The 25,530-nt window shown below is 41.9% G+C and overlaps 1 protein-coding gene across 11 annotated transcripts in view; it reads right to left on the bottom strand.

Moving 5' to 3' along the window:
• LOC126298824 (solute carrier family 41 member 2-like) overlaps window positions 1-25,530 on the bottom strand; it is an 874,873-nt gene that overhangs the window by 216,053 nt on the left and 633,290 nt on the right. For all 11 annotated transcript variants that reach the window (XM_049990298.1, XM_049990291.1, XM_049990293.1 and 8 more), the window contains one exon: window positions 18,514-18,563. The gene's annotated coding sequence lies outside the window, so the exon portion shown is untranslated. The remainder of the gene's footprint in view (window positions 1-18,513; window positions 18,564-25,530) is intronic.

Below are 25,530 nucleotides of genomic sequence, written 5' to 3'. Positions count from 1 at the left end.
CGTCAAGACTTAAAAGCGAACGAAAGTAGGAATGGCAGCTATTTTTCAGAATTAGAACTTCTCAAAGCTGTCTATTACTTTGATGTATTAGCGTAGTCTCTACTGGAGCAGCAAATTTATCCGCGTCGTAGGCAGTACGCGTCTGGAACTCAGACTGTCCTTATAGACACGAAGCCGGCCGGTGTGGCCGTGCGGTTCTAGGCGCTACAGTCTGGAACCGAGCGACCGCTACGGTCGCAGGTTCGAATCCTGCCTCGGGCATGGATGTGTGATGTCCTTAGGTTAGTTAGGTTTAATTAGTTCTAAGTTATAGGCGACTGATGACCTCAGAAGTTAAGACGCGTAGTCCTCAGAGCCATTTGAACCATTTTTCTGTAGACACGAAGTAAAGATTCAGATTTCAGATCTACATTATTGATTCCTGAAACAAAAAAGGAAGAATTTTATATCCAAATTATTTATTAATTTTAAGAGTTTTAACATTCTCCTTGTTTAACTGTTTCATTGTTACAGTATGAGAGTTGTATGACTTTCTCCTCAGAGTGATAAGTAATGTGGTAATGTCGCTGACAGCTGATTACAGGGCTCACCCTGCCCTCTAAGCAGAAGAATGACAAAACTGGATAGTGCAGTTTCACCCGTCACACCACGGCAGTCACATGTGGTCACTATCTCATCGAAGTGTATTTTGTCACGTCGGTCTTATGCAAATAGGGCGCCACGTTACCTGTTCCTCGAGAAAGAAAAACATTGTTCGGCATTTACAGCATGAAACATTTTACGTCTGATTCAAATGTTTAAATGCTTTTGTTACATCGTTAGTATTTTTTGATAACATTTCGTTACTATCACAAGTTCAGTGTTGTTCAGTTGGAGACATTTCGCAAGAGAGATTATATATGACAAACTGCCTATTGGCTTCTGTCTCGGGTTCTTCGGCCGACGTTCATCTAATGATTTTACTGACGTTTCGCCAGCACAAGTGGCTGGCATTGTCAAAGTTTCACCCTCCATTGCTGGTGGTGAACTGGAGCCGAGCTCGCGGCCGCAGACTATATGTACCTGCCGCGCCAACGTCCGAGGGCTTCTCCGCGGTCATTTCCGGTGCGGTTCTCCTCTTGCTACCTGCGACGGTCGTTCGCTGCAGTACGGGAAGCCAGGATCCGTTTACCTTACGGCTTTCCTCTATCTTGTTCAAACTGTTCGCGTACTTTTGTATTTCTACAGCTTCTCTGAACAAGCGCGTGTGATAGTGCTTCTCTACAGCCAGAACTACCGTGTCGGCGAATTTTATTACGTGGTCGGTCTCATTCAGTGCGTGCTCTGCCACGGCCGATTTCTCCACCTGTCTCAACCTGCAATGTCGCTTGTGCTCTTTGATCCTGGTGTTAATTGATCGTCCAGTCATTCCGACATTAACTTTTCTGCATGTGCATGGTATACGGTATATTCCCGACATTGCAAGTGGGTCTCTTTTCTCCTTCGCCGATCTAAGACACTCTTTGATCTTCCTTGTCGGTTTGAAATCGTCTTTACGCCATGTTTGCGCAATATACGGCCGATTCTGTCCGTCACTCTGGGAATGTATGGCAGAAAGGCCGTATCCGACATATCTTTTTCTGGTTCCTTACTTCGCCGAGTGTTTGCCTCTGTTACACTTCTAATATAATTTCTGGAATACCCATTGCTCCTCAGAACAGTTTCCAGGTGTTGCCACTTGTTTCTTGCGAGACACTAGCAGTTTAAAACAAAGTGCCTCACACGCATTGCTCATTAAAGACCTCGTACCGTCAGAAGTACTAATTTCCGAGTACTGCTTCCGTATCTCATAATACTCAGTTTAGAATGCTGTAAGGTCTGTAAAATGCTAACCTAAAGATCTAACACTCCCTGAGTATACAGTATACATGCTGAATCCGAGGTTATTTATGGACATTTTCTGAGTATTTTGGTATAATGGAACCGCGGTGTCCGGTAGCTTGCCACAGAGTGACTGCGTTTCATTTGATTTGTTTAAAAAAAAAAAAAAAAGGCTCTTAGCACTATGGGACTTAACATCTATGGTCATAAGTCCCCTAGAACTTAGAACTACTTAAACCTAACTAACCTAAGGACATCACACAACACCCAGCCATCACGAGGCAGAGAAAATCCCTGACCCCGCCGGGAATCGAACCCGGGAACCCGGGCGTGGGAAGCGAGAACACTACCTCACGACCACGAGATGCGGGCTATTTGATTTGTTACATCTGTTTTATGTTTCTATCTGTATTGCACTGAAAATATCCGTTAAACAGTTGCGAAAGTATTTTCAGAGAGAGAGTGATCATTCTGGTAACAAATCGAATAGATCATAATTACATTATTACTCAGCAACGAGGCACCGGAGACTCTGGTTCCAATATATCGTAATACTCACGAAGCATCCCCGAACAAGCTTCGAAATTACGTCGGTGGATTTCGCGATAACTGTGTATATAATTTTACAAAAGCTCCGTAAAACTGTTTAATGTTATTAGACTTGTATGTTGCAAACATAACGTGTGCAAAGATAATAAGATATAAACGTAGTAAAAAAATACGTCTTTTTGTTATATTTCATGTTCCCAAATGCTTTTCTACGAAGGCACTGCGTGTTTGTTTTTCCTAAATCTGCGCTTAACCACACTAGTGGTCCACACTTTTTCTGTGATGCAGCATGGAAACCAATAAATTCATATATGTTCACGATAGGACGTTCCATCTGGCTCTTTGTTATACAAGGATAAAGCTCAGAGTGTGGAGTAAACAGACATTATGAGACACTGTGGTTCATCTGCTGGGTCGTCCTGCTTAGAAATCCTAGCCAGAAGCTATGCCACTGCAGCTACAGCTGTAACCTTCAAGCGAATTCGTAAATCACCAATATCACACTAGTCTCGATAAACGGACGAGAAAATTATCAAGTGTATCAGTGATCTTACTTCCCTGAATTAATATTTTACACGGTGCAACATTTATTGTTTTGAAAACTCTGTTGTACGATTACTTCATTAAGTGTGTATTGCAGCTTAGGTGGATCTGAAGTGCTAAGCAGGCAGCAACTTCTGATGTTAAGCCAATGGGACAGGTGCAAAATGGTCTACAGTCTGGCAGATTGTGCGCTACCGTGTGATAATAGATTACTGCGCTATTAAGTTAGGGATATTTATGTAATCGCCTGTAGCACTTCCTTTCGTCCCGATGACAGCGACAACGCGCCGTACATGGAATCCACACTTCACTTGCACAGGACTAGCCTGGAGAGTCACACCCAATTAGTATTTGGACTGAATACGGCAACAACAACTTATCCTGCCGTCCAAGTCTATCAAGTTGCACCAGGTCTCATTAGCCTAGGACATATCTCCATGTTTCGAGTGCCCAATGCAGTATTCGCTATCTCTCAGTGGCTTGAACAATACAGTTTTTCCAGGGTCTCTATCCATGATGATAAAGTTTTTCCAGTTAGGAGAATGCCAATCGCGAAGCTTTCCCATGCGCAATCTTTCGGCTTTCCAGGTAATAACTACATTCTGCTTCACCATACATTAAGAGTATTCCTGCAAGTGTCAATCATGTGTAATGCTGTATCTTCTACATCCAATAATGAACTTTAACTACTAGTAAACACTATCTACACACCGCACAGATGAATGTGAATTGTGCTTCCACATAGAAGACAGGTTGCCGTTGGTAGTGCTGTGATGCGTAACATGTGGGAATAATATGTATGAAGCACGTGCTTGAAAGTAACACCTCGTACCGTTTGAAATACTCCTCATTGCCGCCCCTTGGACCCAGATCTCAAAAAACTTTATTTGGGATTCACGAGGGAGGTTTGTGTGCATAATTTATTGCCGTCTGGCCGCAGCTACTTAATGCTACCCGTGCTAAGACGGGTCGGGTCGCTAGTATCTGTATAATTTCGAACCTAATTTTTGTGGCATACTGTATACAGAATGCTTCAGATTGCACAGACAACTTTGAGAAATGACAAGTTACATACACAGATAGTTTTTGTCAGAGAGCATATTATTCTCAACCCTTCGGTTGAGTTATGTGCGCGATACTTCAGTAATGTTGGGGGATGAACAACGTATGTAAATTCATTACATTATTCGAGTCGTATTCGAATAAATTTGCAACAGATGTCCTTACAGTCTGCCCTCAGCCTTATTACATGCTTGAGTCCTTTGTAGTAAACTCTGGCAGGATTCTGTTTCACTTCATGACAGGCACCACTTACTCGAGCAACCTGCTTAGCTCTGAAAATGTGGAAAACACTCGTCAAAATCCGTCAGTGGAAGAAGGCAAGACAGCGTGAAGGAAGCTGGCCGTGCTCCATCCAATTAGCAGTTGCTGCGCACAGTAAGCGGTACTGAGCCAGTCAGTTTCTTAACTGTTCGATGTACTACTGATTGCGAGCTGCTCCAGTTAGGCTTTCTGGAGCAAATACATATCCTAAGATATGATTACAAACTTACAAACCACTCAAGGCCAAATGTTCAAGGAAAAATCCTGATTCGTGTGATTTAATGGCAGTCGCATATGGGTTTTCACAATCAAAGTCGTAACTGTTTTCAGAGTTAAAGTAAGACGCACAAGGAAAGTAGACCTCGATAGCAAATATATATGTAGAAGGCGGCACTATTAGAGTAGCGGTTAAAAATAAAGGCATCATTATTAGAGTAGCCGTTAACAAACGACTGCTCAAATCCAAAACCGGTTGGTCCTATGCTTACGCCTCCTGAAAGTGGCAGACGTTCAGGTTGTACCTCTGCAACACCCACACAGTATATAAGTAACGTACTCCACTATATTCGTACTGGTAGAGCGTGCATTACTAAACCTCTCTATTTGGAAATCCTCAAACTTCTTACATTTTTCTTTCTAGCACAAAGACGCTCAGATCGAAGAAAACCTGTTTGTAGAAGGTGTCGATGACGTGTAGCAAAAGTACTGAATCTACTGTTTGGAATCCGATGGACTCATGTAATCATGAGCGGGCTGCGAACAGCTTTGAACGTTCCGGAAATGATTGGGGTGGGAGTGACCTTTTACAGTGTACTCTTTGGTATAGAAAATTCGTTATTAATACCTGAGGTAAAGAATCACTCTAATAACATCGAATATTTGCACTGATCAAATTTAATGAACATCAACTCACAAAATTACGAAAATGAACTAAAAGAAACTGAAGAACTGTTTTTTATTCATTTTTTTGCTGTTTCTTATAGACTTTATCAAACAGATACAAACAATCGTTACTTTATAATGAACAAGGTGCCGCTAGAGCACGCACAGTATTCAGTTTTATGAACACGTATCTTCAAGTTTTCTGACCGGACATTCCGAAGAACAAAAATGGTCAAACTATAAATCGGCTGCACGTTTTCGCTTCACTTAAAGCTTATAAGTTAAATTTTAAGATCCCTAGCAAGTAGAAGTCTGTAAGATTTATAGTGGAGGTGGAGAAGGATGGCAAGTTACCCTTCTTAGATGTGCTGGTGGAGCGAAAATCAGATGGACGTCTCGGACATTCTGTGTACAGAATATCGACGCATACAGGTTTATATCTAAACGCGCGTAGTTTTCACCACCCAGCTCAGAAGAGAGCTATGCTGAATACCTTGGTACACAGAGCAAGGACTATTTCGGACAAGGATCATCTCGGCTCCGAGATTAATCATCTGACGGTGGTATTAAGAAAACATGGACATTCCGATCGTGATATCAGATCTACTCTGGCGAAGATACCTAGGAAGGACGCTATTCGAACAGATAAAGAGGACGATCACATCGCGAGGCTACCATTCTGCGGTGCAACGACCAGCAAGATCGGCAGAGTCCTGAGCCAGCAGGGAATCAGACCAGTCTTCTGGCCACCCAGGAAGATTAAGGAAATGTTGCGACCCGTGAAAGATAATCTTGGCCTGAGAGTATCGGGAATTTACAGCATTCCTTGCGAGTGTGGCAAAAATTATGTGGGCCAGCGTATAAGAACTGTTGCCGATCGCTGTGTGGAACATCAGCTTCACCTGAAGTACAGGTATCTAGAAAAATCAGCGGTGGCTGAGGACAGTTTGTTAAATAAACATAAGATTTTATTCGATGAAACAAGTCTTCTTGCTCACGCTTAAAACTATTGGGACTGTGTCATGAGGGAAGCAGTTGAAATTAGACTGTGTGAAAATAATTTCAACAGAGACTCCGGTTATGCACTCAGCAATGCATGGAAGCGTGCAGTTGATAAAGAAAGAGCGCAAAGGGAGACGTCTTACAGGGTGTTTCAAAAATGACCGGTATATTTGAAACGGCAATACAAACTAAACGAGCAGCGATAGAAATACACCGTTTGTTGCAATTTGCTTGGGACAACAGTACATTTTCAGGCGGACAAACTTTCGAAATTACAGTAGTTACAATTGTCAACAACAGATGGCGCTGCGGTCTGGGGAACTCTATAGTACGATATTTTCCACATATCCACCATGCGTAGCAATAATATGGCGTTGTCTCTGAATGAAATTACCCGAAACCTTTGACAACGTGTCTGGCGGAATGGATTCACATGCAGATGAGATGTACTGCTTCAGCTGTTCAATTGTTTCTGGATTATGGCGGTACACCTCGTCTTTCAAGTGTTCCCACAGAAAGAAGTCACAGGGGTTCATGTCTGGCGAATAGGGAGGCCAATCCACGCCGCCTCCTGTATGTTTCGGATAGCCCAAAGCAATCACACGATCATCTAAATATTCATTCAGGAAATTAAAGACGTCGGCCGTGCGATCTGGCCGGGCACCATCTTGCATAAACCACGAGGTGTTCCCAGTGTCGTTTAAGGCAGTTTGTACCACCACAAATTCACGAAGAATGTCCAGATAGCGTGATGCAGTAATCGTTTCGGATCTGAAAAATGGGCCAATGATTCCTTTGGAAGAAATGGCGGCCCAGACCAGTACTTTTTGAGGATGCAGGGACGATGGGACTGCAACATGGGGCTTTTCGGTACCCCATATGCGCCAGTTCTGTTTATTGACGAAGCGGTCCAGGTAAAAATAAGCTTCATCAGTATACCAAATGCTGCCCACATGCATATCGCCGTCATCACTCCTGTGCACTATATCGTTAGCTAATGCCTCTCGTGCAGCAATGGCAGCGGCGCTGAGGGGTTGCCGCGTTTGAATTTTGTATGGAGTCCGCAGCTCGTGGTCTCGCGGTAGCGTTCTCGCTTCCCGAGCACGGGGTCCCGGGTTCGATTCCCGGCGGGGTCAGGGATTTTTCACCTGCCTCGTGATGACTGGGTGTTTGTGTCGTCTTCATCATCATCATCAATCATCCCCATTACGGTCGGAGGAAGGCAATGGCAAACCACCTCCACTAGGACCTTGCCTAGTATGGCGGCGCGGGTCTCCCGCGTCGCTCCCCTACGCTCGGTAAACGGAGTATGGGACTCATCATCATCATCATCATGGATAGAGGTGTAAATTCTGGCGCATGAGACGATACGTGGACGTTGGCGTCATTTGGACCCCAGCTGCAACACGGCGAACGGAAACCCGAGGCCGCTGTTGGATCACCTGCTGCACTAGCTGCGCGTTGCCCTTTGTGGTTGCCGTACGCGGTCGCCCTACCTTTCCAGCAAGTTCATCCGTCACGTTCCAAGTCCGTTGAAATTTTTCAAACAGATCCTTTATTGTATCGCTTTTCGGTCCTTTGGTTACATTAAACCTCCGTTGAAAACTTCGTCTTGTTGCAACAACACTGTGTTCTGGCCGGTGGAATTCCAACACCAGAAATATCCTCTGTTCTAAGGAATAAACCATGTTGTCCACAGCACACTTGCACGTTGTGAACAGCACACGCTTACAGCAGAAAGACGACGTACAGAATGGCGCACCCACAGACTGCGTTGTCTTCTATATATTTCACATCACTTGCAGCGCCATCTGTTGTTGAAAATTGTAACTACTGTAATTTCGAAAGTTTGTCCGCCTGAAAATGTACTGTTGCCCAAGCATATTGCAACAAACGGTGTATTTCTATCGCTGCTCGTTTAGTTTTTATTGCCGTTTCCAATATACCGGCCATTTTTGAAACACCCTGTACATTCCTCGCAGTTCTCCGCTTGTTGCGGTGGATGGCGCTGCAAGCAACGCTGGATAAAGCGCGTAAACAGAATCTATGGATTTAGAGGCCGCCACCTCGGTACGAGCCGTTTTCACCGTGACGTCATCCTGCCAATGAAAAGCCGTCCACTGCTTATAAAAGCGGAAGCCTCACCGGTCCACGACAGTCAGTTTCACCCCTGACGAAGATGAAGGAGGTAGTCATCGAAAGCTTGGGATTTGACCCAAATTTGACGCGGCAAGTAAACCGAGAACCTTTTTATGCAAGGACTTCGTCGTGAGAGACTTCGTAGTCAATAGTCTGTAGTAGTCAGTAGTAGTCTGTAAAAGCAGTTGGTATCACCTTCTCTGCATACCTCTTCAACAGGACTGGAATTTCCTGATGAAACGACATGTGCGACCGAAATTTTGCCGCAGTTTTCAGGGAAGCTGCACATTTCAGAGACAAAAGTTACAGAATTATCAACATTCATGCAACTTGCTTTTTCACTGTTGCACAGTGTTATTGAACCCATTGATGGCGTTATAGAATTCGGATTAGGTACCATGAATATTTTTGCGTTCACATAAGTTTTATACCCGTTAAACTCTAGTCAGAGTGAGCTACAAATTTCGGGCTTTGAGTTTTGTGCCTCTACAGAGTTGCAATTTGCTCAAATGAATGTTAACGGCCTTTAAGTCTCATAATAACAAAATTTTTCTCCACAGTTCGGAACTATAGAAACTGATAGCAACATTAGGTCTTGACAAGCTATAGGTTACAATTCGGGAAAAAAAAAATTCTGACGGCGTAACGTTTTCTCATTAATAAACTTTAACTTTAATAAATGATTTATGAACCATAGTCCTTGGACCTAATCACAACAAAAAAGTGTATTCTTTTCGTTGCGATGTTTAAAATTCTTCCACATGTAGTCTTTGTACTGAGATGTTCAACGTAGTTTACTGTTAATGAGTTCATACCGACATGGCGTTAATCGTGTAAGTGCCACGCGCAGCGAGAACACGTGACTCGGCTCGGTGAAGTAGAATCGTCTTCAACAACTACAGCATTTGTGAGAAGACTTTGCATGCAGTTACTGCATAACATTCTCTGCATTATTCAGCAATGGCGAGCGCCGATGCAGGCAACCAACAGAAACTTATGAGCGTAAGAAGTTGAGTTACTTCGCCCAAACTTTGTTCTCATTCTCAATTGGAGTTGATCTCAGTAATCTGTAGTGTTTTGGACATCAGTGAACATTCTCAGAAAAAAAAATGTGACTTATGTGCAATGTAATGCTATCATTTTTCCATACATAAACGAAACTTGTCTCATTGGAAGGTCTGTTCAGGAATCATACATGTTAAATCTGTTGTCATACGATTTGGAATAGTCTAACTACTATTTGCAAAAATATGTCTCCGGATTTGGTTTTGAAGATGGAATTCTTGAAGTCCAAGCACTGCAGTCTTCAGCGAAGCAATGTTCATCTGTCATGGGCTGGGCAGAGTAATCTAAAGAAGTCGCACTCAAACTAGGCATACTGCTGTACTAGAGTAGTCACATCATGTATCCTTAGAAAAAACAGCTAATTCTGATATCATACATACTTTTCTGTGTGATGTAATTTGTATCTGTCAGATAATAATTTCTGTACAAGGAAAATATATGACAAATAGCCGAAAAGACTGTAGTACTATAATTACTAACTTTTAATACGATTTATGGTCATTGTTGGCGACGAACACTGATTTGGAATCGTGTGGAACGTATTTAATACGATTATGCTCGAGTTTTCGACTAATAGTGCGCCTCTAGCTTGGAAAGGACATCTACATGTATTACATCGACATGATTACTTTTCAATTCACAGTTAAGTGCCTGGCGGCGAATCAGTTTTAAGCTGCTTCTCTACCGTTCCACTCTCGAACAGCGGGCGGGAAAACGAATATTTAAATCTTTTCGTGCGGGCTCTGATTTCTTTTATTTTATTATGATGATCATTTCCCATATGTAGATGGGCGCCAACAAAATATTTTCACACACTGAGGAGAAAGTTGATGATTGAAATTTCATGAGAAGGTCCTGCCGCAGTGGAAAACAACTTTGTTTTAATGACAGCCACGCGAATTCGTGTATCATACACCTGGCACTCTCTCCCTTACTTTGCGATAGAACAAAACTAGCTGCCCCTGTTTGAAACTATTCGAAGTCTTCTGTCTATCCTATCTAATGCAGATCCACAACAATACTCCAGAAGGATGACAAGCGTAGTGTAAGCTGTCTCTTAACAGACCTGTTGATTCTCTAAGTGTTCTGCCAATAAATCGCAGACTTTGGTTTGCTTTCCCTACAAAATTATAGTTCCAATTTAAGTATTAATACAGCTCTGGGATAGTGGTGGGCAAAAAATTCGCCACTGGCACTAACGTACTGCAGAATGAAATTACTTCGTCTCAGTACCTTAGCGTCGCATGGGATGATAAAGTCCTCAACACTGATTCCTGTCCAGACAGTTATTCTCTCGGTACTGGAAGTAGAAAAGTAGAGATTTTCTTTCTCCGACGTGAATGGATTGCTTCTCGGGCTCGATGTTAAACAGTGACTCGTCAGTGAGTATTGTTTAATTGTCTTTGCTCCCTATCGACAATTAGTAATTTAACGAAGTTTTGTTCAAGTACAGTTCATAATGCTGCGAGCTGAAACACCATGTACAAGAAATTCTTCTAAATATGTTTTCACCGGGCCCAGCATGCACAAACATGTAAGGACGCCGTCAGTGGTCTGCTGTGTGAAGTGCGTTAAAGGACTACATAAATTTAAGTAGGAAAAGTAATGCCTCTGAATATATGTGAAAGCTTTTAAAGCTTTATCAATAAACCAATCTTAATTAACACTGTATGACTTTATTCTTCATGTCTACTTATTTGTTTCTCAGAACAGTCATCATGGCGACGAACACATTACTCCCAACGAGATATCAGTTTGTTGGTATCGTCACTGGAGAATGTTTGACATTGTTGACGTACACACATCCTCACCTCTGCTTGTACCACTTCGTCGCTATCAGAGTGAAGCCCTGCTACGTGTTCTGTAAGTTTCGGAAACAGATGAAAATCGAATGGGACGAAGTCGGGACTGTGTGGAGGATGATCGATGACCCAAGGCGTCAGATTGTTGCAAACATCGCAGCGCTCGTGTGTGGTCTGGCATTGTCAAGTTGAAGAAGATGGTGCTCCATGTAAACTCGACGCACTCTGTTTCTCACGTACAGACTTAGTTAAGTTACACACCGTCATGGTACACACAATAATTTGGAGCCCGCTAGCGGCGGAGGGTTAAAGCTTGCGCAGTAAAGCGGGAAAATCGACCGAGTAAGATGTATGATATGTAGTACCTCAACCGATATTGAGAACAGAATGAAAAAAGTCGGCTGCAGTACTTTTCAGCATTCTCTCTTATTATGGACTGTCTGGCAGCCCATAATTATAGAAAAAAGTTAAAGAGAACTAAAATCGGGGCTAACACGCCAAAAATATGCAATGACACGAGTTCAACGATTGGATGTGATGTATAAAGCATTCACTCAGTGTCTAAGATTAAAGACCAATGCGTTTACAAACTAAGACAATACATTAATAGGTGACGATCATTGTGTCTTACGCCTTTCTTTCACGTTTACACAGACGTTTTGTGGCTCTTCTTCGCCGAAATGGTGCTTTCCAGTTTTTATCTTTCTAAAAAAAAATATAACTTCTTTCTCCAAATAGTTGTCCCACACCAATTACAGTTTTCTTAAAATTAACGATGTCGATTTTATTACAACTTTGGTATGTAACCATCCCATGAATTGGAGTAATTGTTTCATCTTCTCTGGGAACAATACGTCAAACTAATAGTGGTGAAACTGTTTTTAAGCAATCCATTTTTATATTTCCTACCTCAGCCGGTAAAAATGGAACTCTTATAAGAACACTTTGTCCGTCTATCTTTATGTCCGACTGCTAATAACTCTTTTTCTCAGGAACGGGTAGACGTATCACGTCGAAATTTATGTCACATGATAAAGTCTACAGTCCCCTGGCACTGTAAAAAAGTGATGCGTCTAACTCAACGCAATCAAAAGATACTGCCGTTAATGTCACATATTTGAAATTCTGAATGTTACGCATCAAAACCTAGAGTTCACTTCCCATCGGCCTAGAATAATGGCACTTGGCAAGAAGAAAGGCTTCACAGTACAAGTAAAGAGAGAAACCTTAAGTGTCAGTTTCTAATTGTATCATACAAAAGTTGTCATTTGTTATTCGACTGTGTGTCTGTCCGTCTGGCTTATTCTCAGGAACGGATCGACGTATCATGCTGAAACTTACGTCTGTGGTTCCATGGTGCTGTAAGAAAGTTAAGGTTCTAAGTCAGTGGAAGCAAAAGATACGGCCATTTATGTCAGATATTTCGACACTCGTAATCTCACTCATTAAAACATGTAGGGTACTTCTCGTTGACCTAGAATCATGAAATTTGGCGAGAATCAAGGTTTCACAGCATAAGTCGAGTTAGTTATATCATACGAAAAAAAATATTTCTTGCTTCATTTTTCATCCGACTTAAAACATAAAATTAAAACATTATCGAAAGTTTTGGAATTCCCGGGACCAATACCTTGTTGGCGAGTTGATTCTTCTGATACTGTATCCTCTGCATTCAGAAACACAGTTTCTTTCGTGTTGACACGAATGTAACATTCCAGATCATGCACTGATGACCCGAAACACTGTGACCGCCATTTTGGTAGGTTTCCAGAGGTATGTGGCGCCAGGCATAGGTCACGCAGTTCCTGTGAATTATTGACTGGTCGTAAGTGGACGCTAAGCTGGCGCCCGATATGACCACAGTTTGTTCCACCGGGTTGAGATCCGTTGAATTTGGTGGTCAAGATATCAACGTGAGGTCACTATCATGCTCCAAACAACTATAGCACGATTGTGGCCATGTTAAACCGACAGTTAACCTGCTGGAAAATCCCAGAGTAATGGCGTCTTCAATTACTACCACACCGACCATCGGCCTGCGTCCTTGATGCCATGCATGTTTCGAGCAGCCGTTCGTCTGAATGATGGTGTATGTCGACAAGATAACCGACCAGGTGTAACAAGAAATGTGATCCATCTGACCAGGAGACTCGTTTCCATTCACTCAAGATTCAACTCGACGATCCCGTACTCCATCATAACAAAAATGGTTCAAATGGCTCTGAGCACTATGGGACTCAACTGCTGTGGTCATTAGTCCCCTAGAACTTAGAACTACTTAAACCTAACTAACCTAAGGACATCAAACACATCCATGCCCGAGGCAGGATTCGAACCTGCGACCGTAGCAGTCGCACGGTTCCGGACTGCGCGCCTAGAACCGCGAGACCACCGCGAGCGGCCCATCATAACAGACGATGGCGGTGGGTCACATGGGAACACGTAGGGGGTGGACTGTTGTGCAGCCCTATGTTCACAATGTACACTGACCAGTGCGCTCAAAAAATCGTGTCTTCATAGGCCAAACGCACACGACACTGTCAGAACACCACTCCTAAGTCATATGTTTATAGTAATTTCTGCAAGGCAGTCAGTGCACTGTTCGCTCACTCCAGAATCTTCGTCACCCGCCACAAGACCAACTGGTGGTTGCTACGAATCCCAGCCTAGCCTACTTTACAGAGCGAGTAATCCTCTGACCTCCAAGTTCTGTGTTGAGGGGTGGACGTCCAACAACTTATTGCCAACTTGTTATTTCATCGTCCAAAAAACCACTTTTCATTGATGCTCACGACAGGAGCACGGCAGCGGCCGACCAGTTCAAATGCTTCTGAGGACTATGGGACTTAACATCTGAGGTCATCAGTCCCCTAGAACGTAAAACTACTTAAATCTAACTAACCTAAGGACATCACACACATCCATGCCCGAGGCAGGATTCGAACCTACGACCGTAGCGGTCGTCCTGTTCTAGACTGTAGCGCCTAGAACCGCTCGGCCACCCCGGCCGGCAGTTGCCGCACAACCCTGTAGCTTACCTCTCCTTACCGTTGTGTATGAAGTCGCGCACAACAGTTACAATGTGTACTTATACAGTGTTTGTATCTTCACATTTCATTATTCTTCAAATATACATGCATGAATGTGTGTATGGAGGAACTGACACTGTTCTGACGATTACAGCTGTGGTAAATAGTACGATATTGATTCGCAGTTTGCATTCCGGACTGATGTCAGCGGTTTGTGATAGATGATAATTTGTGCCAAACCGAGACTGGAACCCAGATTTCCTGCTGATCGCGAGCAATTGCCTTAATTTATCCGCGCACGTCTCCAGGACCGATCCGAAACTCCATATGTCACTGAGTCCACAACTCTGACGCTCGCACATTTCATGGTTCTCTCACAGGAGTAGAGAAATATTTTATCGTAATTTTAGCCCGTTGAGGCACAGATAAATCATTGGCTGTTAAAATGTCTGTGTCTTTACTTTGCAATGTACTCCACACGGGCATGCGTATCTCAAATAACAAATACTGTTCTGATGATTACACCTATGGTAAATAGTATGGTACTAAAATATATCCATGTCTCAATGGCTAAGAAGACTCCAAGTATCAAGCACGCTTGTAGTATGGAAAGCTATCTACATTGTATCTGTTAACTATTTCGTGAAGATTTAAGGGGCTAAGTTTTCTGTTGCAGTATTCCGTCATATAAACCTAACCAAACAGCGACACGTAAGTGCTCCTTACTGTATTTGTCTTTCATAGTTGTTTTTTCGTACAGAAATCCTAATGATTACTCCCTGTATTTTTGTAGTGAGATAGCAGTTAGCACTAGCTGTGAAAAGACATATATAAAAACGTATGTTCGTGTAGTCGTAAGGTGTGTGGCTTCTGTCTTGAAAGTATTGTAAGTAAACAACATCAAAAACGTAAGTGACTACTTGTGGCAATTAAACCATTATCAAAATTTTTATTCTTCAATAGAAGTCCATAACGAATAAAAATAATCTAATCTTCCTAAGTTTTGGGGTTGTGGAGGAAATTCGTATCGTGTTTTCGGCAGAATGTAATACAGAATGGGAATTTGCTTATTGAGAGCTTTAGATAATATGGTTAACTACACTAGTAAATTCAGTCCTTATTAACATATATTGACTGCTTCCTGATACAAAATGGTTATGGTGCTGATGATGTGATGTGTCGGTTGAGCTCTTTAACATAAATCTAGAATGCTCTAAGTCCGATCCCTTGTGACCTACAGGGAAGGGAAGGTCCCTATAAGATCATGCAAATTTAACAATGTCACGCAATGGATAATGTCTTATGGAACAAAAATTAGTAGGGTTGGTCCTCTTAAACACGAAAATATGGGTGCCACTCCTCATAAGGATAATATAATTAAGGAGCTCATCTAACTGCAAGAGGAAACCAGCTGTCACTATAAAAATTTAGTTTATCACACAAATGATTTAATCACTGAATCAAACATGTAATCAATTACCAAGGGAATAAATTTTTGTAATTATGAACTATAGCCGTGGCACAGGGGTGGGGTGGGGTTGGGGGGGAGGGGGTGGAAACATGAAAGCATAACTTGAAATTATATCTCATATGGCCAATGACTGCGAAAATGGTTAGTGACAAAGAAAAAACCCCACCAAATCAAGTACGAATTCCAAAGTGCGTGATGTTAGCAAGTAGCTTGCTGCGGACGTTAAAACAGCGCGATTAAACCCTGACGTAAATCAACTAGCATTTCAGCCCTCGACTTTGTGACTGCAGTGGTGGTTCATGGTTACCACTATTAAAGAGTGAGTGTCTGGAAAACGGCGGCATGGCTGGAAATTCTGAGTCCATCTCGACCTCTGTTCTCTGCTCTAAGTCGGAGACATCTCTCTCGGCAGTTCCCTGTAACGACTCATCGATCTCCCTCAAGCAAGTGCTTTCTTTGGTCTCCCTGCAGCAAGTGTTTACTGACTTTACTCTCCGAAACTTAGCTAATTTTTCCAGGATAGGAATCTCGCTGGCAAATTACAGCAGACCTTGCGAGTTCCGACCAATGATAATTTCATTGCCAGATTTAACAAAGCCATACTCACGGATTTTGTCATAGTTAACCAATAATGATGTGGCACAGGAAGGAAGCCAGAAGATCTCTCCCACTGCATGAGAGTTTTCCAACCCTGGCCAACCAAAAGGCTTGCACATAGATATATATGGGAAAATGCGCCTTCTACCAATATAATTACTGTGAGGCGCCCACAGTTCCTGTTACTCAGATTCAAAAGACCATTCCTTCATGGGGTGACGATGGAGTACGCCCGACCCCACCGTCTACTCTTTCGATTGTTTTGCCTGGCTTTCAAGCCTTTATCTCTCCTAGGAGGATTCTTTATGCCATAAAGTTTATGGCATCTCACACAATGCAGTTTCTATGGCACATGAACTCTCCTCCTGTAAGTTCGCTGTGCAGAGATGAGACACAGCAGCATCCCTGTCCTATACCTTCTTGGGAGCTGCTTTCACCACCGAACAAGTTTTTTCACGCGCTGGTCTGTCTAAATTAAATTCTATGTTGTGAGACAGCTAAAAGAAGCAACCAAGGCTGCATAAAATAACAGGTCCTCGTCACTGTAATAAGTAGAAATGAGAAGAGGAAGTAATTAGCTGTGCAATCATAGGCAGTAATGAATATTGTTTGCAAGTTTCACGTAACATTAAAGAATCTACTATATTGACTATTGAAACGTACATATTCCATTGTGAAATAGGTTGCGTGACAGTTTGGACATAAACTGCCACTTAACAGTGGTGATGAGCTCTAGAATAGAGCATTATAACCCAGTAAACAATAAGAGGTTGTAGATTGTTTGCAAAGTCCACAGTTCTATTTAGACAGTTGTCTTAAGATCTCAGAAGAACTTCAGTCTACGAGAATTTTTATATTCAAACAACACTTTTGAAGAATCATCAGCGAACTGAAACTTTATTACCATATAGAAAAACTAAAATAAACTCCATCTGAACAGCCCTCGGAACGCCCAACGGTACCGAACGACTGCCGAGTCTTACTCAGTCGATAGATGTCACCGGATGCGGCTATGGAGGGGCATGTGTTCAGCGCACCACTCTCCCGGTCGTTGTCAGGTTTCGTGAAGCCGTAAATGTAATGGGCAGCATCCCTGTCCTATACCTTCTTGGGAGCTGCTTTCACCACCGAACAAGTTTTTTCACGCGCTGGTCTGTCTAAATTAAATTCTATGTTGTGAGACAGCTAAAAGAAGCAACCAAGGCTGCATAAAATAACAGGTCCTCGTCACTGTAATAAGTAGAAATGAGAAGAGGAAGTAATTAGCTGTGCAATCATAGGCAGTAATGAATATTGTTTGCAAGTTTCACGTAACATTAAAGAATCTACTATATTGACTATTGAAACGTACATATTCCATTGTGAAATAGGTTGCGTGACAGTTTGGACATAAACTGCCACTTAACAGTGGTGATGAGCTCTAGAATAGAGCATTATAACCCAGTAAACAATAAGAGGTTGTAGATTGTTTGCAAAGTCCACAGTTCTATTTAGACAGTTGTCTTAAGATCTCAGAAGAACTTCAGTCTACGAGAATTTTTATATTCAAACAACACTTTTGAAGAATCATCAGCGAACTGAAACTTTATGGTAATAAAGTTTCAGTTCGCTGATGATTCTTCAAAAGTGTTGTTTGAATATAAAAATTCTCGTAGACTGAAGTTCTTCTGAGATCTTAAGACAACTGTCTAAATAGAACTGTGGACTTTGCAAACAATCTACAACCTCTTATTGTTTACTGGGTTATAATGCTCTATTCTAGAGCTCATCACCACTGTTAAGTGGCAGTTTATGTCCGATGCCTTGGAATTTTTTTATTGTGGACTCATGATTTTAGGTGACGAGAGCTATGTCAGAAGTCTCATCTCACGGAAATTTACATTTATCGCATGGAAATCTACTGAAACTGGCGAATTAACGGAATTTTTTTATTGTGGACTCATAATTTTAGGTGACGAGAGCTATGTCAGAAGTCTCATCTCACGGAAATATACATTTATCGCATGTAAATCTACTGAAACTGGCGAATTAACGGTCGTGCCAGTAGCAAATATGGGTGTAGAATAAAGTATTGAAAACTAGTAAATTCTGCAAGTACTATAACCTGAACTAGAAATCAGTGATCGTTGACACAGAATATATAGTTACATTTTACGTTAAGATGACCAGAAATTCTGAACTTTTTTCCAAAACATCATCTGTTGCTCTGAACGTTAACAAAACGTTCTGTATGAAGCTATAAGTGACTCACCTGATAGATGTTCTGACAGGGGGCAGCCGTCGAAGGCGCTTCTGTTACCCCTGTAAACAAGAACACGGGTTAAATACTTATAGAATAGTGAGCTAAGAATATCTGTATACAGGATTACAAGTAGCTATTTCAGTACTAAGTACAATACAAGGCACTTACACAAATTAATATATAAACATTTTATTCAAATTTTTATTGAACACTACCTACTTTACAGTGCAATTATGGGTCCACCAAAATGGCCTAGGTGAAGTTTATTAAGGAAATAGTAAATACTGAAGAAAAAAACATCATTATTTTGCTCAAGTACTTATAATCTGAGAAAGGAGTGAATGTAATATCTATTTGTGTAATACACTAGCTCAGTTGTGCACTAGAAAGTAACATTATCGAATACTCTTCTCTGACTACTGTGAACTACAAACAGGTGGGGGAATAAGGTTACATCCATGTAATTTTCTCATGATGTAAGTAAGTGGCAAGTGTGACGACCGACTAGCAGGCAGTGCACTATCGCGTAGTGGTTGTACTATCAATCATCTTCCAAAAGCAGGCTTTGGGAATCGTAACAGCCCATTCTTTTAAATATCTCCAGCAAGTAATGCTTCTCTTCTATAATACCGTAACGAGGATGATCGCGTCCCTAGCGACCAATCAGTGGTGGCGTATCAGTGCGTCATCTTTAACTGTGTCCTTAGTGCTCTCAATTACTGTTCAGTGTAGTTTGGTGAATATGAGCTAAGCGAATATCACACCAAATTTGTGACATGATAGAGTGCTTCCGTGCATATATAGGGTGTAACAAAAAAAGTATGGCCAAACTTTCAGGAAACATTCCTCACACATATTGGAATAAGATGTATTGTATGGACATGGACCCGTAAATACTTCATTCTATTGCTAGAGCTCACTCCCTGATTCTCATCATACTCGCATTGATCACCGTGAACGCAACTGGTTGGAATGATACTTAACAAACAGAATGAAAAATTTGTGTTAAATAATTCAAACAATGTTGAAATGAGAAAAAAATTTAGCGGCAATGGAGAAATCCCAAAGAGTGTCCCACAAGCTTGAATTTTGGGTCCACTCTTATTCCTTATTATAGGCTGTCGAGACTCATCACAAAATTGTGGAATCATGTCATCTAAAAGATTTTCTGTCAACGTTTGGGCCAGTGTTGTTGGTAAGTGTTTTTTAGGGTCTCACGTTCTTTCACACTTACCATGCTCTTGTGGAAGACTCTACCTGTTCTGCTTGAACATATTTCTTTACAAATGCGACAAAGCACATACTTCATGCATGATGCTGTGCTTCCTCATTTCAGTGTCAAAATTCGTAGGCTCCTAAATAACAGATTCCCTGACAGACGGCTAGGAAGAGGTAGACCTATTCCTTGGCCTCCACGCTCTCCGGGCCTAAACTCAATAGACTTTTATTTGTGGAGATATTTGAAAGCTCTTGTGTACTGAACCCCGGTCTAACATGTACAGACTCTTAGTGCTCGTACTATGGAAGGCTATGAAATAATACGTAATTCTCCTGGGATACATCAGTGCCCTAGGGATTCAATGTGATGGCGAGTTGATGCTCGTATCCTTGTTAACGGAAGGTATTTTAAACATTTCATTTAGGAAAGTGCTTGACACTGTGCTGACACGTTCTTTCCGTGTGCGTTTTTTCCGACTAGTGTGTTTAAGAGTTGTAGAAACAGCTCTAACATGGAAATACAGCATTTCCGGGCCAATGGCCACATAACCTATTTTCTTCCTCTAGGTACTAGGAATGTTCCCCGAAAGTTTGGCCACTTATTTTTGTTACACTGTTGGAGCCCAACACGTCGTCTTAATTGAACAAAACCAAAAGATGGAAAGGTAACTTCAAGAGGATCCCAACGTAGTGCAGTATAGGGCTATTACCGTTTACAGTGTATATTAACCATGTAGTGGATAACGTGGGAAGCGTCTCGAGGGTATTTGCGGACGATTCCATTGTCTACACGAAGGTTGCAGTTGTGGATAATCGTAGTGGCACGCAGGAAGATGTACAGGGGTTATATAAATGTAACGAACTGCACATAAACAGGCAAAGAGATACGTTACTGTTCGTTTACGCTATTGACAATAAATCACTGGGAACAGTAACAACAGTAAAATACAAAAGAGTAGCCGTCTGCAGTGACCCGAAATAGAATGATCACACAAAATTAGTTGTACTAAAAGCAGATGCCAGGCTGAGGTTCACTGGAAGAAGCTTATGGAATTATAACTCATCCATGAAAGACGTTTCCAACAAAACACTCGTTCGACCGATTCTTGAGTCTCACTCATCAGTCTGAGAGCCTTGCCAAGTTGGATGAATGGAAAAATAGCGATAAGATCAATCTAAGACCGACGTGTTTAATGAGACCGTTTAGTTGGTTCCAGAGATGCTAAACTAACTCCAGTGGCACAAAATCATACAAATTTGAGCTTGTGAGGAGATATACCGACGAACACGCATCCTTCGCAGCATTCGCGAATGGAATATGGAAAAGGGAAAGGAGGTAAAGTGGTACCCTTCAACACACACCGTAATCTTACCTGCGGAATGTACTGTAGATGCAAAATCTAAAACCTTTGGGACAGTGTACGAGGGTCTACTTCAGACTCGTTCCTCCAGAAAATATCGTATAAGAGTATCGACACAAAATAATCGAGACTTGCGCTAATAAGTTGTGTACTTAACAAATACACTAAGGTGCCAAAAGTCATGGGATAGCTATATGTCCATAAACAGATGGCGGTAGTATCACGTACACGAGCTATAAAAGGGCAGTGCATTGGCAGAGCTTCATTTGTGCTAAGCCGATTCATGTGAAAAGGTTTCCGAAGTTAAAATGGTTGCATGACTGAAATTAACAGATTTTGAATGCGGGCTAGACACATGGGATATTCTATTTCGGAAAGAGTTAACAAATTCAATATTCCGAGATTCACAGCGTCAAAAGTGTGCCGAGAATACCAAATCTGAGGCCTTACCTCTCACCACGGACAACACAGTGGACGGCGGTCTTCACACAACAACCGAGAGCAGCGGCGTTTGCGAAGAGTTGTCAGTGCTAACCGACAAGCGACACTGCGTGAAGTAACCACAGAAATAAATGTGGAACGTACGACGAACGTATCCATTAGGACAGTGAGGCGAAATTTGTCGTTAATGGGCTATGGCAGCAGACGACCGACGCGAGTGTCTTTGCTAACAACACGTCATCGCCTGCAGCGCCTCTCCTGGGCCCTTAACCATATCAGTTGCACCCTAGACGACTGGAAAACCGTGGCCTAGTAAGATGAGTCCCGATTTCAGTTGGTAAGAGCTGATGGTAGGTTTCGAGTGTTACACAGACCGCACGAAGCCATGGACCCAAGTTGTTGAACAAGGCATTGTGCAAGGTGGTGGTGGCTCCATAATGGTATTGGCTTTTTTCACATAGAAAGGACTGGGTCATCCGGTCCAACTGAAGTGATCGTTGTCTGGAAATTGTTATTTTCAGCTACTTGAAGACGATTTTCAGCCATTCACGGAATTTGTGGTCCGTAACAGTGATGGAATTTCTATGGATGACAATGTGTCATGTCACCGGGCCACAGTTGATCACGACTGGTTTGGAGAACATTCTGGACAGCTCGAGAGAAAACTTTGGCCACACAGATCGCCCGACATGAATCCCATCGAATAGTTCGTGCATAAATCGTGCACCGGCAACACTTTTGCAATTATGGAGGACTATAGTAGCGGTATGGCTCAATATTTCCGCAGGGGACTCCCAAAGCCTTGCTGAGTCAATGCCACGTCGAGTTGCTGCACTACGCCGGGCTAAGGGAGGTCCTAAACGATGGTTCAAATGGCTCTTAGCACTATGGGACGTAACATCTGAGGTCATCAGTCCCCTAGAACTTAGAACTACTTAAACCTAACTAACCGAAGGACATCACACACACCCATGCTCAAAGCAGGATTCGAACCTGCGACCGTAGCAGCAGCGCGGTTCCGGACTGTAGCTCCTAGAACAGCTTGGTTACAGCGGCCGGCTCCAAAACGATATTAGGAGGTATCCCAAGACCTTAGTGTATAATCAGTTAGTGATAATCGCCTTCAGATTTGCTACTTTTAAGTTTACACATTATTGTCATTGCTCAGAACATTTCTTCATGTTATTGCACAGGAGCTCCTGTGTTGCTACAAAAATGTTTCCACAGTGCAGTATCTTCTACTTTCCCCGAGATAATCGAGTTTGGTGAAGTTTGCCATTCTGAAAGATGAAAATTCTATATTGAAAAACGATGGAAAACTAATGACTTCTTAATAATACAAGCAGTGTCCTTTTTCTTCTTTACTGAGTATGTTCAAATTATTTCGACATATACGCACATGTGTGTTGCCGTCATAAAATTTAATCTTTATCCACTATGTTACAATGAGACGATGCATCATCATCATCATCATCATCATCATCATGTGTTACTGCTTTCATGTTTTCAAATGCGTTAGATATTGTGTGTGTCGTTCATAGAAAGCTATTTCTTGACATAGATGCCAGCTCAGGAAGGAGCAGATACAGGACATTCAGGAAGGGCCCATTTAGCTTTGGAAAGTGTTACGAAGGAAGGAAGGAAGGAATGAATGAAGAAAGAAAGAAAGAAAGAAAGAAAGAAAGAAAGAAAGAAAGGGTGGGAGAAAGGAAGGGTGATTGAAGCTTAAACACCCGTCGATAGCGCTGTCATTAGAGACGGAGCACAAGCTCTGAATGCCTAACGCTGGGGAAGATATAGACCGTGCCATTTTTAAAGGAACCATCCCGACATTAGCCTCGAGCGAATTAGGGGAACCACGGGAAACATGAGTCTGGTTGGCAGGGCGGAATTTGAACCATCGTCCTTCCGAATGCGAGGTCAGTGCGCTAATTACTGCATCACCTCGTACGGTAGCTTCGGATACCTCTTTGAAAGCGGATCTCTAGCTTGAAAACCATTGTAGATAATCTGTGATATTACATTTCTGTGCATACATTTCTGTATCAATATACTACTACTACTACTACTACTACTACTAATAATAATAATAATAATAATAATAATAATAAAACATGACATTAAATCAATTTTTTCATGTCTAAATCTAGCAATAACGAAATTCAGGTGAACTTCGAAGTCGTTGAGCATGTTTGTAATTCATTTCACAGTGATTCCTTAACCTATATCCTGGCAGGTTATAGGTTGGGGAATAAAAGAAGGGCAGTGAATGAATGATTCAACACACCCTGTATAACGGAATCTCCAAACAGAAATGTAAGGGAGAAATTTCGGACACTTCAGAAATCAGGAAAAGGTTGAAACAAGGAGAAAAACTCACCTGTGGTCCGCTACTGCGACAGAGAGAAAGTTATTCACGAGTGGACAATGTCTTCAGAACGGAGTCGCATTAGACTGTAATAACAAGAACCTGGGGATTAACTCTTTACATTTCGGAGATACCTCGCGGGTCTTTTGGGATTCTTTTGATACGGCTGCTAAAAAAATGGTTCAAATGGCTCTGAGCACTATGGGACTTAACTGCTGTGAACATCAGTCCCCTAGAACTTAGAACTACTTAAACCTAACTAACCTAAGGACATCACACACATCCATGCCCGAGGCAGGATTCGAACCTGCAACCGTAGCGGTCACGCGGCTCCAGACTGTAGCGCCTAGAACCGCTCGGCCACTCCGGCCGGCGATACGGTGCTAAACAGATAAATCAACTTCAGATGGAAGCATCGAAGGCGAGCCCGAAATCTCGTTCCACAAAACATAATTCAAAACAAACATTAAGTCAGTGCTAAACAAATTACTGACTAATTGGGGGGAAATAAGGCAAACATTAAAAAAAAACTGAATATTTATGATAGTGGATAAAGCACAACATATCTGAGAAAGGAACTTTCAAGGTAAATAACAAGAATATGGAAATAGCATACTATTTGACCAAAGATGTTATAACAACTGATCAGTTTCCATCAGAGCCAAGCTCCACCACTTGATCAGAAGTTCTACATGCAGCAGAGTCTCTCACAATGTGTAGCAAAGATCTGTTTCAACAACCAGAATGTAAAGAAAGTAAGAATCTGGAAAAGATCTTGACCTCAAAGAAATTGGTGAGTAAATAAGGGGGATACAACCATAAAATACACTCGCATGTCATGAAAATTACGGACGACATTCGAGAAAGGGTGATTTCTTTCTATGGTCACCTGAAAAGATCGAGATCGCAAAGGGCAATGAGACCGAAAACGCACGTGGAAAGCGCTAGAATATCACGAAAATTTGCATGCAGAAATTTCCAGAAGCAAGCAGAAATTACACGGAAATGCAGTAAGTGGAAATCACGCTTCAGTGGCTTATCAAACCAACTGTTTTTGGATTCAGGACCAAATCTAAAACAGTAAATACGTTTGATTCCAGACCAGTCTTCTGAATGAATAACACGAAACGTCTCCAATGGAATAAATACATATTTCTAGTATTTGCAAAAACAAATTTAATGTACTTTAAGTACCAGCAACTGCGAACGTCATGGCCAAACTAAGATATCAGAAAGGCTGTTCAGTCTTTGTCTACTTCTTTGAATAAAAGAACCAAGGGAAATTGGTTCGCAAAGATGGAAAAATCTTGCAAGAGCTAAGGGCTGGGTAGTGTTTGCCACCATTATTATTGCCATCCATGAATTCGTCCTGCATCTCTCTTCAGCGTAGTAAAGCATCTTTTTTATTTATTTATCGTATGTCTTTTTGACACAGTAAAAAATTAAAAGAGCGAAGAGTATAACATTTACAATATAAAATATTATGTAAAACATCTAGAGCGGTTATGTAAGCTAGCATCTTTGGAGTCGCCAGTAGGAAGTATCGTATGATCCGGTGGGGCATTCTTCTGTGATGTGTCTGATGATCTTTGGTTCTCCGCAATCAGAAAGTTGGGATAATTGCTTACCCCATTTGTG

Source organism: Schistocerca gregaria, chromosome X (assembly GCF_023897955.1).
Source record: "Schistocerca gregaria isolate iqSchGreg1 chromosome X, iqSchGreg1.2, whole genome shotgun sequence".
NCBI classification, from domain to species: Eukaryota; Metazoa; Arthropoda; class Insecta; order Orthoptera; family Acrididae; genus Schistocerca; species Schistocerca gregaria.
The sequence above is the reverse complement of the archived record's forward strand: the minus strand, read 5'-3'. Positions and strand labels throughout refer to the sequence as shown.